This window comes from Oncorhynchus nerka, linkage group LG15 (assembly GCF_034236695.1).
Source record: "Oncorhynchus nerka isolate Pitt River linkage group LG15, Oner_Uvic_2.0, whole genome shotgun sequence".
NCBI classification, from domain to species: Eukaryota; Metazoa; Chordata; class Actinopteri; order Salmoniformes; family Salmonidae; genus Oncorhynchus; species Oncorhynchus nerka.
The window spans coordinates 58,726,304-58,747,480 of NC_088410.1; positions in this window are offsets into that span (position 1 = coordinate 58,726,304).

Genomic DNA, 21,177 nt, shown 5'->3' on the forward strand with positions numbered 1-21,177 from the left:
TTCACTGTTGTGGCCATCCTGTCTGGGTTGGCGCCCCCCCCTTGGGTTGTGCCGTGGCGGAGATCTTTGTGGGCTATACTCAGCCTTGTCTCAGGATGGTAAGTTGGTGGTTGAAGATATCCCTCTAGTGGTGTGGGGGCTGTGCTTTGGCAAAGTGGGTGGGGTTATATCCTTCCTGTTTGGCCCTGTCCGGGGGTGTCCTCGGATGGGGCCACAGTGTCTCCTGACCCCTCCTGTCTCAGCCTCCAGTATTTATGCTGCAGTAGTTTATATGTCGGGGGGCTGGGGTCAGTTTGTTATATCTGGAGTACTTCTCCTGTCCTATTCGGTGTCCTGTGTGAATCTAAGTGTGCGTTCTCTAATTCTCTCCTTCTCTCTTTCTTTCTCTCTCTCGGAGGACCTGAGCCCTAGGACCATGCCCCAGGACCACCTGACATGATGACTCCTTGCTGTCCCCAGTCCACCTGGCCATGCTGCTGTTCCAGTTTCAACTTCCACCTGACTGTGCTGCTGCTCCAGTTTCAACTGTTCTGCCTTATTATTATTCGACCATGCTTGTCATTTATGAACATTTGAACATCTTGGCCATGTTCTGTTATAATCTCCACCCGGCACAGCCAGAAGAGGACTGGCCACCCACATAGCCTGGTTCCTCTCTAGGTTTCTTCCTAGGTTTATGCCTTTCTAGTGAGTTTTTCCTAGCCACCGTGCTTCTACACCTGCATTGCTTGCTGTTTGGGGTTTTAGGCTGGGTTTCTGTACAGCACTTTGAGATATCAGCTGATGTACGAAGGGTTGATGTAGGGAAGGTAATCAAATCACATGTTATTTGTTACATGCGCCGAATCCAACAGTTGTAGTAGACCTTTCAGTGAAATGCTTACTTACAAGCCCTTCACCAACAATGCTTTAAGAAGTTATGGGGAAAAAAATACAAATAAGTGTTAAGTAAAAAATAGAAAATTAAAGTAACAACTAATTTAACAGCAGCAGCTAAAGAGCAAGCGGGGCACCAGTACAGAGTCAATGTGCGGGGACATCGTTTAGTCGAGGTAATTGAGGTAATATGTACATGTAGGTAGAGTTAAAGTGACTATGCATAGATTATAAACAGAGCAACAGCAGCGTTGCTAGGTCTAGGTAGCCCTTTGATTAGCTGTTTAGGAGTCACGGAGGTGATGAATTCCAGGTGACAGGTGTTTGTAATAATGAGCAGCCTGATGACCTAGAGAGCCGGACAGGGAGTATATGTGACAGTACCCCCTCCCTGACGCATGACTTTAGCCGCAGGTCGCCAACCAGAGGGACGATCCCAGGGACCAGGAGGGGACCGGTCCTCTCTGCTGAGTCTTGGGAACCTGGGTGAGAGACTGGGTGATGCGCGGGAACTAGGAGAGCCAGCTAAAGCATGGAATCCTAACAAGCCGGCCAATGACCCGGACCCGACATAAAAATTTAAAATAGACACTGATGCTCCCCTTTGGTAAGGCATTATTCTGTAGCGTGTAGGCTAAGACTCGGGAAGCATGTTCCCGAAATTAACAAAACAAGAAACACAGGTAGCATACAGACATAAACTGGAACAGAAACACTAATGCCTGGGGAAGAAACCAAAAGAAGTGATAGATATAGGGAAGGTAATCAGGAAGGTGATGAAGTCCAGGTGAGTCTGATGAGGCGCTGGTGCGTGTAATGATGGTGATGGGTGTGTGTAATAATGAGCGTCGGAGAGAGAGTACATGTGACACTGGTCCTCTTTTTATATTACTTAGATTTTTTTCCCAACACTTTTTCAGAAGAATATCCATAAAATAAGCTCTTATTTCCTAAACAAAGAAATACAGGTACCTTAGACCAGTGTTTCCTAAACTCGGTCCTGGGGCCCACCCCTGGGTGCATATTTAGTTCTTTGCCATAGCACTACACAACTGAATCAAATAATAAAAGCTTGATGTTGGTGATTTGAATCAGCTGTGGGGGCACAGGACCGGGTTTGGGGAACCCTGGTTAGAGCTGTTGTCCAGGTTTCCTAATCTGGTGGTTTGAGAATGTTTACCTGGGTTTTTGACAGACCAACTGTGTATTTGACAGACCAACTTTTAAACCCTTTTATTGACTGCTGTTTGAGTCCCTGTTGATATGTTTACTCCACAGGTGCAGACCGTCTGTACGATAATATAGAAGACATGATCGGTTATCGACCATCACCCATCATTAAGTACTGTTTGAAGTATGTCACTCCAGTCATCTGCACTGTAAGTTCATTCTTTACACCCCACCCTCAACAGCTAATTTTATTTTATTATTTTTCCAATTGCAGTTATAGTAAACATGACGTTGATGTCACAGTAATACAAATAATTGACAGAAAACCTAAATGTTAAGTTGGCAATACAGAGAGATAGGCTTCAATTTGATGTGTATGTGTAACCTATGTAAAGTAGATAATCCTAACTTTATGTTCATTATAAATGCTTCTATAAAAACAAAGAGAGTCGCACACTCTATGTATAATCTCACTGTAATTTATTGAGTAAACCAAATCTTCAGGGTGATGTCATGAATGCTTGATCCAGGTTATGCAGACAAAACAGTGCAATTTGTGCAAACTAATGACTAGAGAGGGGTGTGTCATAGTTATGATTTTTAATTAGAATGAATTGCGTGACTTTTTAAAGACAATGAGAGAATATAGTAGATGTCATCGAGTGATTGATTATGCAACATGATAGCGCAGCTGTTCCTTTGAAGGAAAGCAAATGTTTGCAATAAAAATGTCCTGGTGATAATGTGTAGAAACCTTGTTGAACTGTTGAATGTGTCTGAACATTTGAAACAGTTAGGAATGTACGTGGTGAATGGGGGGGGGGGGGGGGGCTGAGGTTGAAAAGTTTTAATGTGTCAAAAAGTGATTGATGAGCTATTTTTAGTGTCGGTGTTTATGCATTATTGTGGTCATTCTGTTCGGATGTTCTCACGCTATCGAGTGATTGCTTATATGACATGATAGTGCAGCTGTTCCTTTGAAGGAAAGCAAATGTTTGCAATAAAAATGTCCTGGTGATTGATGTGTTGTGACCTTGTTGAAATGCTGAATGTGTTTGAACATTTGAAACAGTTGGGAACTTATGTCATTAATAACCAGGGTGGCTATAGAGTGGGCAAAAGTTCAACACCCAGGAGTCAATGTCAAGTCTTTGTATTTTTCGTAGCCTGAGAGAGGGAGAGAGAGGATCTATTACATAAAGTTTTCACAGACGCACACTATGTAACACATTATATTAATCATTCCCTAATAATTGGATGTCATTGTCTTTCATAACTGTTGCAATACAAAACATTGAAACACTGTTAAATATTTGTTACTTTGGTATACATTGATGGAAATGTTATACACTGCTCAAAAAAATAAAGGGAACACTTAAACAACACAATGTAACTCCAAGTCAATCACACTTCTGTGAAATCAAACTGTCCACTTAGAAAGAAACACTGATTGACAAAAATTTCACATGCTGTTGTGCAAATGGAATAGACAACAGGTGGAAATTATAGGCAATTAGTAAGACACCCCCAATAAAGGAGTGGTTCTGCAGGTGGTGACCACAGACCACTTCTCAGTTACTATGCTTCCTGGCTGATGTTTTGGTCACTTTTGAACCCACTCAAGTGGCTCAGGTAGTGCAGCTCATCCAGGATGGCACATCAATGCGAGCTGTGGCAAGAAGGTTTGCTGTGTCTGTCAGCGTAGTGTCCAGAGCATGGAGGTGCTACCAGGAGACAGGCCAGTACATCGGGAGACGTGGAGGAGACCGTAGGAGGGCAACAACCCAGCAGCAGGACCGCTACCTCCACCTTTGTGCAAGGAGGAGCAGGAGGAGCACTGCCAGAGCCCTGCAAAATGACCTCCAGCAGGCCACAAATGTGCATGTGTCTGCTCAAACGGTCAGAAACAGACTCCATGAGGGTGATATGAGGGCCTGACGTCCACAGGTGGGGGTTGTGCTTACAGCCCAACACCGTGCAGGACGTTTGGGATTTGCCAGAGAACACTAAGATTGGCTTTCAAATCACCTCGCCCGCAGATGTCCTCTCACAATGAAAAGCCAGGCAGGGATGTTCCACCCAGGGCGTGTTCGATCTGACAGAGAGCAAGTCTTATCTTAAGTCATTCTCTCAAGTGAAATGCAGGAGAAAATGGCTTAAGATGGTTTTGTCATTGTGTCCCAGACATGAAGGACACAAAACACCTAGAATCGGTCTAGGGTACATGTTTTCTATAGTTTATCTGTGTTAGACATGACACAGGACTAGTCTAACCCTTTCTTATACTCAGACAAACGTACCCCAGAAATTACTTATTCATATACAAGGGGCTCACAAGCTAACTCCATAAATTCACTACAAAAATACCCAAATGTTTAAACTTTTCAAACTCAGGCGTCCCCCACACACTACATAAAATCCCAACTGTTTCAAATGTTCAGACACATTCAACAGTTCAACAAGGTTTCTACACATCATCACCACAGGACATTTTTATTGCAAACATTTGCTTAACTTCAAAGGAACAGCTGCGCTATCATGTTACATAAACACTCACTCGATAGCGTGAAAACATCCGGGCAGGATGACCATAAAAGGGTATAAACACATGACACTAAAAAATAGCTCATCAATCACTTTTTGACACATTCCGTCTAATATATTCTCTCTACAGATCACAGCATATTGAATATATTAAACATTGTTATCATTAGCACTAGCATAGGATTAACATTAACATACATTACTGTTTAATTTAACTTCACCTATACAGTAGCACTGAAACGTTTGAACACACCTACTCATTCAAGGGTTTGGAATAACACAAATGGAATCATGTAGTTCTCTCAACCAGCTTCGTGAGGAACGCTCCTTTTCACACCTCCTCCTCCATGCTTCACGGTGGGAACAACACATGCTGAGATCATCCGTTCACCTACTGTGCATCTCACAAAGACACAGAGGTTGAAACCAAAAATCTCAAATTTGGACTCAGATACAGATTTCCACTGGTCTAATGTCCATTACTCATGTTTCTTGGTCCAATCAAGTCTCTTCTTCTTCTTGGTGTCCTGTAGTAGTGGTTTCTTTGCAGCAATTTGACCATGCAGGCCTGATTCAAGTAGTCTCCTCTGAGCAGTTGATGTTGATATGTGTCTGTTAATTGTGAAGCATTTATTTGGGCTGCAATCTGAGGTGCAGTTAACTCTAATGAACTTGTCCTTTGCAGCAGTGGTAACTCTGGGTCTTCCTTTCCTGTGGCGGTCCTCATGAGAGCCAGTTTCATCATAGGACTTGATGTTTTTGCAACTGCTCTCAAAGAAACCTTCAAAGTTCTTGAAATTTTCCGCTGTCTGACCTTCATGTCTTGAAGTAATGATGGACTGTCATTTCTCTTTGCTTATTTGAGCTGTTCTTAAAATCTTATGGACTTGGTCTTTAACCAAATAGGGCTATCTTCTGTATACTACCCCTACTTGTCACAACACAACTGATTGGCTCAAACGCATTAATTCCATACATTAATGTTTAACAAGGCACACCTGTTAATTGAAATGCATTCCAGGTGACTACCTCATGAAGCATGTTTAGAGAATGCCAAGAGTATGCAAAGCTGTCATCAAGGCAACTGTCATCTAATTTTTTTTTTGATTTGGTTGGGTTTCATAATCCGACATACAGTAGTTTTTTTCTACTACTATGTAATTTTTTAAGACTTTGAAGTATGACATTTGTGAAAATATATCGATGGTTTATGCGAAGGGATTGTGTAGATGTATATATAAACTCAGCAAAAAACAAAATGTCCTCTCACTCTCAAATGCATTTATTTTCAGCAAACTTAACATGTGTAAATATTTGTATGAACATAACAAGATTCAACAACTGAGACATAAACTGAATAAGTTCCACAGACATGTGACTAACAGAAATGGAATAATGTCTCCCTGAACAAAGGGGGTGTAAAAATCAAAGTAACAGTCAGTATCTGGTGTGGCCACCAGCTGCATTAAGTACTGCAGTACATCTCCTCCTCATGGACTGCACCAGACTAGTTCATGCTGTGAGATGTTACCCCACTCTTCCACCAAGGCACCTGCAAGTTCCAGGACATTTCTGGAGGAAATGGCCCTAGCCTTCACCCTCCGATCCAACAGGTCACAGACGTGCTCAATGGAATTGAGATCCGTGCTCTTCGCTGGCCATGGAAGAACACTGACATTCCTGTCTTGCAGAAAATCACGCACAGAATGAGCAGTATGGCTGGAGGCATTGTCATGCTGGAGGGTCATGTCAGGATGAGCCTGCAGGAAGGGTTCCAAATGAGAGAGGAGGATGCCTGCAATGACAGCAAGCTCAGTCCAATGATGCAAATCGATCCCGCTCCAAAGTACAGGCCTCGGTGTAACGCTCATTCCTTCGACGATAACCGCGAATCCGACCAGCACCCCTGGTGAGACAAAACCGCGACACGTCAGTGAAGTGCACTTTTTGCCAGCCCTGTCTGCTCCAGCAACTGTGGGTTTGAGTTGACTTTCAGTTGACCAAGGCCAGTGAGCATTGCTACATGGTGGATGTGCTCCACGCCATGTAGATGGACAAGACCAACTATGTCTACCTGACATTCTGGAAATCAATCCTGTCCGACATACAAGTTGTAGTGAAGTCAGCTGAGGGAGAGCAAACAGATCCTGTCCAGCTTTTGGACAATCTGGTACACCTCTTAAAATTAATGAGCAGCCTAGTAGTCAACCCTTTTGCAAAAATTGATGTCCTGAAGGATGCCATTGATGGACATCTCAGTCCATCACGATGCCTTGGGTACCTTTTCGAGAGCACGGTGTCCAACTCAGTCTTGCACCAGAGGACAAAAAGGTTATTCGTAGACAGTGCATCAACTACATTGTTGCTTTAAGCAAGGAGCTGCAAGCAAGGCTCCCAGACAACCTAGACGCCTTGCGAAACATGGCCTTGTTCAGTGTTAAGGAAAAGCTCAAGTACAGTAAAGGCACCCTGAAATTATTAAAGTAGCTGAGCTACTGGGGTACTAATCGCAAACAATTGATCAAATTGTTTCCAAATGGAGAAACATCCATCTGTTTAGGTGGGACTCAACTGAAAATACAGTCGAGTTTTGGAGTGAAGTGAATAACTGCACAGACTCTTCCAGGTCAAATACATTTGAAGAACTGTGCAAAGCTGCACTCGCTGCCATCTCCTTGCCACACTCAAATGCGGAGGTTGAACGGCTGTTCAGCCAAATGAGTGTGGTTAAGTCAAGTCTATTAAGAAATAGAATGTCACTACACACTCAACTCCGTACTCCTGGTGCGGTACGGACTGAAGCTGGCTGGTGATACCTGTTACCAGCATAAACTACCAAGTGAAGTTCTGCAGCAGTTTGGCACCACAGCAACATACAACTTTTAGGCCACTCTATCCTCTTCTGCTGGTTCCAGCTCCATGACAATGCAGTTGGACAGTGTAGATGAAGAGGATTTCCTTGCCAATCTTTGATTCATCATATTTACAGTACGTATGCAAGGAGTGGACTTTCCGGAACTGGCGGAGACACACAGCTGATGGTGGCAGTGTGTACTGCAGTGTGAGTGAGAACAGTGGCAATACCTGGAGGACAGCATTGAGCAGCTAGACAGCCAAGCATCACAACAACCTGGAGAGATCTGGAGAGAGATGCATGGTGCACACATCATTATTTAGTTAAGTTGCTTGTTCAAAAAGATAGCATATATACCTTGTTATTAGCTTGTACCTATAATTGTTGATCAGTTAGGTTGCATGTTAACTAACTACCAATACACTGCTTGTCAAATCAGATTTATCACCGAGATGGCCAGTCAATTTGAGTAACGTTATTGTGTATTCTACGTAATGAAGCAGTTTTATGTTATTACGTAATGACCTCATCACTTAATGACATCACAACATAATTTAGCAACAAATCAACCTGCCTCTAGCAACTTCCCCTGAAAATGAGTTGGCAACACTGCTCAAATGGCCCTTTGTATTTGGCTGCGTGACTAAGTTACTCAAAACAAGAGAGGGAAAACACTGGCTTCTTCTTACATAAAACAAACAGACAGTGGAAATGAACAGGTTCAAGGCTTATACAGAGCATGTGCATAACAGAGTTTGTAATTTTCTGCCATACTATTACCAATGTGCCCTCTTGAGAATGAATGTTGAGAGATCTCGACTTAAAAACAAAATAGATTCACTGTTGCAATCGAAGTCATTCTAAAGGGAAGGTTTAACAGAGCAAATAAAGTGTGACCATATTTTATCACTCATCATCAATGAAGCCATTTAATCTCTCTGGGATAGGTGGGATGCAATCGTCTCACTTTGCCAATAGCCAGGGAAAATGCAGAGCGCCATATTCAAATAAAATACTATAAAAATCAAACATTCATTCAATCACACATGTAAGCTACCAAATTAAAGCTACACTCGTGAATCCAGCCAACATGTCAGATTTCAAAAAGGCTTTTCGGCGAAAGCATAAGATGCTATTATCTGATGATAGCACAACAGTAAACAATGAGAGAGTAGCATATTTCAACTCTGCAGGCGCGACACAAAACGCAGAAATAAAATATAAATCATGCATTACCTTTGACATGCTTCTTTTGTTGGCACTCCAATATGTCCCATAAACATCACAAATGGTCCTTTTATTCGATTAATTCCGTCCATATATATCCAAAATGTCAATTTATTTGGCGCGTTTGATCCAGAAAAACACTGGTTCCAACTTGACCAACGTCACTACAAAATATCTCAAAAGTTACCTGTAAACTTTGCCAAATATTTCAAACTACTTTTGTAATACACCTTTAGGTATTTTTAAACGTAAATGATCGATAAAATTTAAGATGGGATGATCTGTGTTCAATACAGGAAGACAACAAACTCAAGCATGCTTTCTTGTCTTGCGCAACTATCAAACAGTACACATAACGTGACACTTCTTCAAGATGGCCTATAGCATTTGCCAAGGACAGCTATTGCTTAAATTCAACCCAGAATTCAACTAAAAATAGACAAATCAATAGGCCTAGGGTTTCAAGCTGTGGTTAGAATGTAATGATAGTTAGTGATATTGAATTGAAGATCAACATTTGAAGAGATTTTGCCTTTTGCCCCAGCACCTTATGTCACACCCTGACCAGAGTTTGCGTTATATGTTTCTATGTTTTGGTTGGCCAGGGTGTGATCTGAGTGGGCATTCTATGTTGGATGTCTTGTTTGTCTATTTCTATGTCTGGCCTGATATGGTTCTCAATCAGAGGCAGGTGTTAGTCATTGTCTCTGTTTGGGAACCATAATTAGGTAGCCTGGGTTTCACTGTGTGTTTGTGGGTGATGGTTCCTGTCTCTGTGTTTTGCACCAGATAGGGCTGTTTTTGGTTTTCCACGTTTATTGTTTTTGTTAGTTTATTCATGTCTAGTGTCTTTATTAAAAAACATGAATAACCACCACGCTGCGATTTGGTCCGCCTCTACTTCACCTAAGGAAAACCCTTACACCTTAAAATCAAGTCACATTTTATCAGGCACATGCTCCGAATACAACAGGTGAAATGCTCACTTTACAAGCCCCTAACCAACAATGCAATTAAAAAATATATATATGAATAACAATAAGAAATCAAAGTAACTAGTTGTCAGATCTCCCCAAGGAGATGTGGGTGTGGAGTTAGGCGCAGGAGAAACAAGTTTCGAAGAAAAGGGCGTTTTTTTCAACCAGCTCAAAAAATAACAGGACACCGGACTACAGCAGTAGCCACAGAACCCCACTCAGACACAGTCCAGGGAAAAACCATCTGTTAAACATGAACTAATGAAACGAAACCCAAACTCACTGACAGTCACATGAAAACAACCCCAAAGGAAATGTCGAGATAAACACCTCCCTAATTAACCCAAATGAAACCAGGTGAAACACAAAACAGACATAACTAAAAGAAAAGGATCAGTGGCAGCTAATAGACCGGCGACAACGACCGCCGAGCGCCACCCGAACAGGGAGAGGAGCCACCTTTGGTGGAAGTCGTGACACTAGTAATTAAAGAGCAGCAGTAAAATAACAATAGCAAGACTATATACAGGAGGGAGCAGGTACAGAGTCAATGTGTGGGGGAACCGGTTAGTCGAGGTAATTGAGGTAATATGTACATGTAGATAGAGTTATTAAAGTGACTATGCATAGATGATAACATCAGAGAGTAGCAGCGGTGTAAAAAGGGACGGGGGCAATGTGAATAGTCTGGGTAGCCATTTGAATCTTATGGCTTATGGATTGTGGGAAGATGCTGTTTAGAAGCCTCTTGGACCTGGACTTGGCACTCTGGAACCGCTTGCCGTGTGGTAGCAGAGAGAAAAGTCTATGACTAGGGTGGCTGGAGTCTTTGACCATTTTTAGGGCCTTCCCCTGACACCGCCTGTTATAGAGGTCCTGGATGGCAGGAAGCTTGGCCACAGTGATGTGCTGGGCCGTACGCAATACCCTCTGTAGTGCCTTGCTGTCGGAGGCCAAGCAGTTGCCATACCAGGCAGTGATGTAACCAGCCATGATGCTCTCGGTGGTGCAGCTGTAGAACCTTTTGAGGATCTGAGGACCCATACAAATCTTTTCAGTCTCCTGACGGGGAAAAGGTTTTGTTGTTAACTCTTCACGACTGTCTTTTTGTGCTTGGACCATGTTAATTTGTTGGTGACGTGGACATCAAGGAACTTGAAGCTCTCAACCTGCTCCACTACAGCCACTTCGATGAGAATGGGGGAGTGCTCGGTCCTCTTTTTCCAGTTGTCCACAATCATCTCCAATGTCTTGATCACGTTGAGGGAGAGGTTGCTGTCCTGGAACCACACGGTCATGTCTCTGACCTCCTCCTATAGGCTGTCTCGTCGTTGTCAGAGATTAGGCCTACCACTGTTGTGTCATTAGCAAACTAAATGATGGTGTTGGTGTCGTGCCTGGCTGTGCAGTCATGAGTGAACAGGGAGTACATGAAGGGACTGAGCACGCACCCATGAGAGGCCCCTGTGTTAAGAATCAGCGTTGTGGATGTGTTGTTACCTACCCTTATCACCTGGGGGCGGCCAATCAGGAAATCCAGTTGCAGAGGGAGGTGTTTAGTCCCAGGGTCTCTAGCTTATTGTCGAGCTTTGACAGCACTATGGTGTTGAACGCTGAGCTGTTGTCAATGAACAGCATTGTCACATACAGTTGAAGGTGGAAGTTTACATACATACACCTTAGCCAAATACATTAAAACTCAGTTTATTACAATTCCTGACATTTAATCCTAGTAAAAATTCCCTGTCTTAGGTCAGTTAGAATCAATACTTTATTTTAAGAATGTGAAATGTCAGAATAATAATAGAGAGAATGGTTTATTTCAGCTTTTATTTCTTTCATCACATTCCCAGTGGGTCAGAAGTCTACATACACTCAATTATTATTTGGTAGCTGATAGAGGAATTTTAGATTCCTCTATGCTTTAATTGCCAAAACCAATTTCACACTCGTTTCTATTCATTAATGAGGTGTAAGTTCATTAATTATGCATGAAGTAGATCGAGACCAGTCTTAAAAGCCAGGTAAAGAGCGTTTAATTCCAGAGAGTACTGACCCATAATACAAAGAACATTACATTTTAAAGAAAGAAGACATAAAATGACGTCATCAGTTTCACACCCTCTCCCAGCCTTACAATGGCGTAGTATTCGGTCCTGGAGATAGTTTCACTCCCCACATAAACTACATTCCGACCTGTCTAAAGGATATACTTCTCTCCACTAATGGAATCCAACCAAAACATTCTTATCTGTTTGAAAAACTATCTTATCCCTCCTTCTTAAACTTTCCCAGGAGACACAGACACAATTCATTTCTGCTTACATTTTCAGTAACAGTACAACTAAAAACCCATACTTTTCAAATCATAACATAATAGTATTAGCATAAATGGTTCTAATCATTAGTGTATACATAATTGATCATCTAAACTATATTTTCCTCTAACAGTAGCATTGCCTTTAAATTATTTAACTTGGGTCAACCGTTTTGGGTAGCCTTCCACAAGCTTCCCACAATAAGTTGGGTGAATTTTGGCCCATTCCTCCTGACAGAGCTGGTGTATTATTATTTGACCATGCTGGTCACTAAAAATGGTATTGTTGGAGCGAGCGGTCGCATCTGCACTCGGTCCGCAGGTAGTATTACATTTCATTACATTTCATTATAGTACAACGGTTTGATTTGTCTAATCTTAGCAATTTCTTCTTAGCTAGCTACACAGCCGTCTTTGTATCATAGATAATTGCGTAATTATCGTATTTCGTCGTCCTAACGCAGTCTACACTGCCCTGCAGCTAGCCAGCTAGCTAACGTCCACCGTTAGCTAGTCCACCGTCTACCGATTAGCAGCACAACTATTACACTCAACTGAACGACTTGATTAGTGTAGTGTTAGCTAGCTACATAGTTGTCTTTGCTGTCTTCGTACCCAAGATAATTGTGTAGTTTAGAGTGTGTAGTTTTATGTCGTCCTTAACATAGGAGACTCTGCTAGCTAGCCAACAGCTAGCCAACGTCTACCGAACAGAACTTCTGCACTCAACAATCCGGTCGCATTTCGCTTCGCTCCACAGGTAGTATCACATTTTTCATTTCATTTCATTACAGTACAACGGCTTGATTTGTTTGATCGTAGCTAGCTACATAGCTAGCTACATAGCCGTCTTTGTATCAAAGATAATTGTGTAGTCTAGAGCGATTTCCTAGGTTAGCTAGCCAGCTATTGTCGTTCTTTTAACGCAACGTAACGTAATCAACACTGCTAGCTAGCCAGCTAGCCCCGAATAGCAGCACAGTAGAAACTATTACACTCAACGGAACGACTTGATTAGTGTAGTGTCAACAACGCAGCCAATGCCAACTAGCCTACTTAGTCAACAACGCAGCCTCTGCCAGCTAGCCTACTTCAGCAGTACTGTATCATTTTAATCATTTTAGTCAATAAGATTCTTGCTACGTAAGCTTAACTCTCTGAACACTCGTGACGTGTAGTCCACTTGTCATTCCAATCTCCTTTGCATTAGCGTAGCCTCTTGTGTAGCCTGTCAACTATGTGTCTGTCTATCCCTGTTCTCTCTCTCTGCACAGACCATACAAACGCTCCACACCGCGTGGCCGCGGCCACCCTAATCTGGTGGTCCCAGCGCGCACGACCCACGTGGAGTTCCAGGTCTCCGGTAGCCTCTGGAACTGCCGATCTGCGGCCAACAAGGCAGAGTTCATCTCCGCCTATGTCTCCCTCCAGTCCCTCGACTTCTTGGCACTGACGGAAACATGGATCACCACAGACAACACTGCTACTCCTACTGCTCTCTCTTCGTCTGCCCACGTGTTCTCGCACACCCCGAGAGCTTCTGGTCAGCGGGGTGGTGGCACCGGGATCCTCATCTCTCCCAAGTGGTCATTCTCTCTTTCTCCCCTTACCCATCTGTCTATCGCCTCCTTTGAATTCCATGCTGTCACAGTTACCAGCCCTTTCAAGCTTAACATCCTTATCATTTATCGCCCTCCAGGTTCCCTCGGAGAGTTCATCAATGAGCTTGATGCCTTGATAAGCTCCTTTCCTGAGGACGGCTCACCTCTCACAGTTCTGGGCGACTTTAACCTCCCCACGCCTACCTTTGACTCATTCCTCTCTGCCTCCTTCTTTCCACTCCTCTCCTCTTTTGACCTCACCCTCTCACCTTCCCCCCCCTACTCACAAGGCAGGAAATACGCTCGACCTCATCTTTACTAGATGCTGTTCTTCCACTAACCTCGTTGCAACTCCCCTCCAAGTCTCCGACCACTACCTTGTATCCTTTTCCCTCTCGCTCTCATGGTATCGCGCCGTCCCAACCTTCGCTCTCTCTCCCCCGCTACTCTCTCCTCTTCCATCCTATCATCTCTTCCCTCTGCTCAAACCTTCTCCAACCTATCTCCTGATTCTGCCTCCTCAACCCTCCTCTCCTCCCTTTCTGCATCCTTTGACTCTCTATGTCCCCTATCCTCCAGGCCGGCTCGGTCCTCCCCTCCCGCTCCGTGGCTCGACGACTCATTGCGAGCTCACAGAACAGGGCTCCGGGCAGCCGAGCGGAAATGGAGGAAAACTCGCCTCCCTGCGGACCTGACATCCTTTCACTCCCTCCTCTCTACATTTTCCTCTTCTCTCTCTGCTGCTAAAGCCACTTTCTACCACTCTAAATTCCAAGCATCTGCCTCTAACCCTAGGAAGCTCTTTGCAACCTTCTCCTCCCTCCTGAATCCTCCTCCCCTCCCCCCCTCCTCCCTCTCTGCAGATGACTTCGTCAACCATTTTGAAAAGAAGGTCGACGACATCCGATCCTCGTTTGCTAAGTCAAACGACACCGCTGGTTCTGCTCACACTGCCCTACCCTGTGCTCTGACCTCTTTCTCCCCTCTCTCTCCAGATGAAATCTCGCGTCTTGTGACGGCCGGCCGCCCTACAACCTGCCCGCTTGACCCTATCCCCTCCTCTCTTCTCCAGACCATTTCCGGAGACCTCCTCCCTTACCTCACCTCGCTCATCAACTCATCCCTGACCGCTGGCTACGTCCCTTCCGTCTTCAAGAGAGCGAGAGTTGCACCCCTTCTGAAAAAACCTACACTCGATCCCTCCGATGTCAACAACTACAGACCAGTATCCCTTCTTTCTTTTCTCTCCAAAACTCTTGAACGTGCCGTCCTTGGCCAGCTCTCCCGCTATCTCTCTCAGAATGACCTTCTTGATCCAAATCAGTCAGGTTTCAAGACTAGTCATTCAACTGAGACTGCTCTTCTCTGTATCACGGAGGCGCTCCGCACTGCTAAAGCTAACTCTCTCTCCTCTGCTCTCATCCTTCTAGACCTATCGGCTGCCTTCGATACTGTGAACCATCAGATCCTCCTCTCCACCCTCTCCGAGTTGGGCATCTCCGGCGCGGCCCACGCTTGGATTGCGTCCTACCTGACAGGTCGCTCCTACCAGGTGGCGTGGCGAGAATCCGTCTCCACACCACGTGCTCTCACCACTGGTGTCCCCAGGGCTCTGTTCTAGGCCCTCTCCTATTCTCGCTATACACCAAGTCACTTGGCTCTGTCATAACCTCACATGGTCTCTCCTATCATTGCTATGCAGACGACACACAATTAATCTTCTCCTTTCCCCTTCTGATGACCAGGTGGCGAATCGCATCTCTGCATGTCTGGCAGACATATCCGTGTGGATGACGGATCACCACCTCAAGCTGAACCTCGGCAAGACGGAGCTGCTCTTCCTCCCGGGGAAGGACTGCCCGTTCCATGATCTCGCCATCACGGTTGACAACTCCATTGTGTCCTCCTCCCAGAGCGCTAAGAACCTTGGCGTGATCCTGGACAACACCCTGTCATTCTCAACTAACATCAAGGCGGTGGCCCGTTCCTGTAGGTTCATGCTCTACAACATCCGCAGAGTACGACCCTGCCTCACACAGGAAGCGGCGCAGGTCCTAATCCAGGCACTTGTCATCTCCCGTCTGGATTACTGCAACTCGCTGTTGGCTGGGCTCCCTGCCTGTGCCATTAAACCCCTACAACTCATCCAGAACGCCGCAGCCCGTCTGGTGTTCAACCTTCCCAAGTTCTCTCACGTCACCCCGCTCCTCCGCTCTCTCCACTGGCTTCCAGTTGAAGCTCGCATCCGCTACAAGACCATGGTGCTTGCCTACGGAGCTGTGAGGGGAACGGCACCTCAGTACCTCCAGGCTCTGATCAGGCCCTACACCCAAACAAGGGCACTGCGTTCATCCACCTCTGCCCTGCTCGCCTCCCTACCACTGAGGAAGTACAGTTCCCGCTCAGCCCAGTCAAAACTGTTCGCTGCTCTGGCCCCCCAATGGTGGAACAAACTCCCTCACGACGCCAGGACAGCGGAGTCAATCACCACCTTCCGGAGACACCTGAAACCCCACCTCTTTAAGGAATACCTAGGATAGGATAAAGTAATCCCTCTCACCCCCCCCCTCCCCCTGAAAAGATTTAGATGCACTACTGTTCCACTGGAGGTCATAAGGTGAATGCACCAATTTGTAAGTCGCTCTGGATAAGAGCGTCTGCTAAATGACTTAAATGTAAATGTAATGTAAATGTCATTTATGAACATTTGAACATATTGGCCATGTTCTTTTATAATATCCACCCGGCACAGCCGGGCTGGCCAGCCCTCATAGCCTGGTTCCTCTCTAGGTTTCTTCCTAGGTTTTGGCCTTTCTAGGGAGTTTTTCCTAGCCACCATGCTTCTACACCTGCATTGCTTGCTGTTTGGGGTTTTATGCTGGGTTTCTGTACAGCACTTTGAGATATCAGCTGATGTACGAAGGGCTATATAAATACATTTGGTTTGATTTGATTTGTGTAACTGAGTCAGGTTTGTGGGCCTCCTTGCTCGCACATGCTTTTTCAGTTCTGCAAACACATTTTCTATGGGATTGAGGTCAGGGCTTTGTGATGGCCACTCCAATACCTTGACCTTGTTGTCCTTAAGCCATTTTGCCAGAACTTTGGAAGTATGCTTAGGGTCAGTGTCCATTTTGAAGACCCATTTGCGCCAAAGCTTTAGCTTCCTGACTGATGTCTTGAGATTTTGCTTCAATATATCCACATAATTTCCCTCCCTCATGACGCCATCTGTTTTGTGAAGGGCACCAGTCCCTCCTGCAGCAAAGCACCCCCACAACATGATGCTGCCACCCCCGTGCTTCAAATTTGAGATGGTGTTCTTCAGCTGACAAGCCTCCCCCTTTTTCCTCCAAACATGATGGTCATTATATATATATATATTATTAATATTATTATCCACTGGCTTCCAGTTGAAGCTCGCATCCGCTACAAGAACATGGTGCTTGCCTACGGAGCTGTGAGGGGAACGGCACCTCAGTAACTCCATGCTCTGATCAGGCCCTACACCCAAACAAGGGCACTGCGTTCATCCACCTCTGGCCTGCTCGCCTCCCTACCACTGAGGAAGTACAGTTCCCGCGCAGCCCAGTCAAAACTGTTCGCTGCTCTGGCCCCCCAATGGTGGAACAAACTCCCTCACGACGCCAGGACAGCGGAGTCAATCACCACCTTCCGGAGACACCTGAAACCCCACCTCTTTCAGGAATACCTAGGATAGGATAAAGTAATCCTTCTCACCCCCCTTAAAAGATTTAGATGCACTATTGTAAAGTGGCTGTTCCACTGGATGTCTTAAGGTGAACGCACCAATTTGTAAGTCGCTCTGGATAAGAGCGTCTGCTAAATGACTTAAATGTAAATGTAAATGTATTATGGCCAAACAGTTCTATTTTTGTTTCATCAGACCAGAGGAAATTTCTCTATAAAGTACAATCTTTGTCCCCATTTGCATTTGCAAACTGTAGTCTGGCTATTTTATGGCGGGTTTGGAGCAGTGGCTTCTTCCTTGCTGAGCGGCATGTTCTGGGATTGATTTGCATTTTTCACACCAAAGTATGTTCATCTCTAGGAGGTGCTCAAACAAAAGAGAGGTTAATACACAAAGAGAGAGTGAAAAAAACACAGAGACCTACAGACATGGCATTTACAGAGAGATTGAGCTCTAGAGCAAACAACTGATGGGGTTTCAAGGGAAAGGAACTGTGATAGGGTAGGAAACAGGAGGAGGTGTGTCTTCTGATTGATGATTGATTGTTGACTGATTGGGGAGTGATGATTTTCACCTGTGAGGGGAGAAGGAGAGAAAACAACACAGGATACATACACACACACACAGGATACCTGTATCCATAACATAGGCCTTGAAATACATCCACAGGTACACCTCCAATTGACTCAAATGATGTCAATTAGCCTATCAGAAGATTCTAAAGCCATGACATCATTTTCTGGAATTTTCCAAGCTGTTTAAAGGCACAGTCAACTTAGTGTATGTACATTTCTGACCCACTGTAATTGTGATACAGTGAATGATAAGTGAAATAATCTGTCTGTAAACAATTGTTGGAAAAATTACTATAGTTTTGGCAAGTAATTTGTGGAGTGGTTGAAAAAGGAGATTTAATGACTCCAACCTAAGTGTATGTAAACTTCCGACTTCAATTGAAGGTGTTCCGTCTGTCCAGGTGGGAAAGGGCAGTGTGGAATGCAGTAGATATTGCATCATCCGTCGATCTGTTAGGGCGGTATGCAAATTGGAGTGGGTTTACGGTTTCTGGGATAAAGGTGTTGATGTGAGCCATGACCAGCCTTTCAAAGCACTTCATGGCTACAGACGTGAGTGCTATGGGTCGGAAGTCATTTAGGCAGGTTATCTTAATGTTCCTGGGCACAGGGACTATGGTGGTCTGCTTAAAACATGTTGGTATTACAGACTCAGAAAGGGAGAGGCTGAAAATGTCAGTGAAGACACTTGCCAGTTGGTCAGAGCATGCTCACAGTACACGTCCTGGTAATCCATCTGGCCCTTCGGCCTTGTGAATGTTGCCCTTTTTGAAGGTCTACTCACATTGGCTGCGGAGAGCATGATCACACACTTTTCCGGAACAGCTGGTGCTCTCATGCATGTTTCAGTGTTATTTGTTTCGAAGCGAGCTTAGACGTGTCACTGGGCAGCTCTCGGCTTTGCTTTCCTTTGTAGTCTGTAATGGTTTGAAAGCCCTGCCACATCCGACGAGCATCAGAGCCAGTGTAGTACAATTCGATCTTAGTCCTGTATTGATGCATTGCCTGTTTGATTGTTCGTCGGAGTGCATAGCGGGATTTCTTATAAGCTTCTGGGTTAGAGTCCCGCTCCTTGAAAGCAACAGTCTAGTCTTTAGCTCAGTGCGGATGTTGCCTGTAATCCATGGCTTCTGGTTGACCTATCAGCCAATGACTGATGTGGAGTACTCCTCAATGCCATCGAAAGAATCCCGGAACATATTCCAGTCTGTGCTTGCAAAACAGTCCAGTAGCTTAGCATCTGCTTCACCTGACCACTTTGTTATTGATCGAGTTACTGGTGCTTCCTGCTTTATTCATTTTTGCTTATAATCAGGAATCAGTAGGATAGAATTATGGTCAGATTTTCCAAATGGAGGGTGAGGGAGAGCTTTGTATTTATCTCTGTCTGTGGAGTAAAGGTGGTCCAGAGTTGCACATTTAACATGCTGACAGAAATTCAGTAAGACAGATTTAAGTTTCCCTGCATTAAAGTCCCCGGCGACTAGGAGCGCCACCACTGGGTGAGCGTTTTCCTGTTTGCTTATGGCGGAATACAGCTCATTCAGTGCGGTCTTAGTGCCAGCATCGGTCTGTGGTGGTATGTACACAGCTATGAAAAATACAGATGAAAACTCTCTAGGTAGATAATGTGGTTAACAGCTTATCATTAGATACTCTATCCCAGGTGAGCAAAACCTCAAGACTTCCTTAGATATCGTGCACCAGCTGTTATTTACAAAAATACACAGTCCGCCACCTCTTGTCTTACGAGACGCCGCTGTCCTGTCCTGCTGATACAGTGTATAACCAGGCAGCTGTATGTTAATAATGTCGTCGTTCAGCCACGACTCTGTGAAGAATAAGATATTACAGTTTTGAATGTCCAATTGGTAGTTTAATCTTCTGCGTACGTCATCAATTTTATTTTCCAAAGATTGCACGTATGCTAGCAGAAAGCAAGGCAGTGGGGGTTTATTCGATCGCCTACGAATTCTCAGAAGGCAGTTGACCTCCGTCCCTTTTTTCTTCACCTCCTCTTCAGACATATGACGGGGATCTGAAACTGTTCCCGGGAAAGCAGCATGTCATTCACGACGGGCTCGTCAGACTCATTAAAGGAAAAAAGTATTCTGCTAGTTCGTGATGAGTAATCGATGTTCTGATGGCTAGAAGTTACTTTTGGTCAAAAGAAACGGTAGCAGCAACATTATGTACAAAATAAGAAAAAAAAAGAAAAACGAAACGAACAAAAAAACACAATTGGTTATGAACATGTAAAACGTCAGCCTTCTTCTCCGGCGCCATCTTACGATCACTAACTATTCACTAATCAGCTCTGGGTGTGTGGTAGATTCTGCCTATTATATACCATTTTTGGTTAGACAATGCTAATAATTAGAGGTAGAAACTGTTGCAAACATTTGCACCAACATTGGGCACTGGCACCTAAAATGACAAACTGAAGGCAAACAAGACGAAGCCAATTGATATGAAATGCATTCCATGAAGCATTCCTCTCATATCAAACAAAAGAAGGGACAATGTTTAGAACTTTTTCAAATGTAATTGTATAAAATATAATTAATTTGTTATAATTATAATTTTAATTCAAATGTGGCCTATAGTGTCCAGTAGCCAGGGGCGGACTGGCCATCATTAGCCCAGTGGGCCTGTCTAACTTGTTTTTTTTGCTCAAAAGAATCACTATCTGGCTAACAATGGGGGACTTGAGAACAAAAATGGGCCAGTGTGGGGGCCACAAGGGGAAAAAAAGTGTTGATGTGTTTAAAATGCCAGGGCCAATTTCTGGTCACAGTCCACCCATACCCATAGACCACTACAGTCTTACATTCTGACATCGTTCAAATGGGACTGACTGCATGACAAGTGCTTGAAACTAGTGCGCTATTGCCATCTACAGTACAACTACTTGTAGGTAAATTACTTTCTTTCACTTGGACAAAAACAATCACCACTCACTCACCAAGGAACTCAGAACCACCTGTAGTAACATTGCATGAACAGATGGTGGTACTAACGCACTGCAACTGTGACATGGATATGGTTGTGGTAAAGTCATGTTATTGGAACTTCATGCATTGATTATACTTTTGTAATAATAATAAGACGATTTTTATGGTATCAGAGGTGTCACACACCTAATTATTGAAGGGCCATTGATGGCCAAATTCAATATATTTTAATTTGACAATATCAATACAATATTTATCAGACGCTCTTCTCCAGAGCCACTTACAGTCAGCTCATTCAACTAAAGGTTGCTAGATATGACAGTATTTGTCAAAACCAGTCATTACAAAGTCAGTGCTAGTAGAAAAAGAC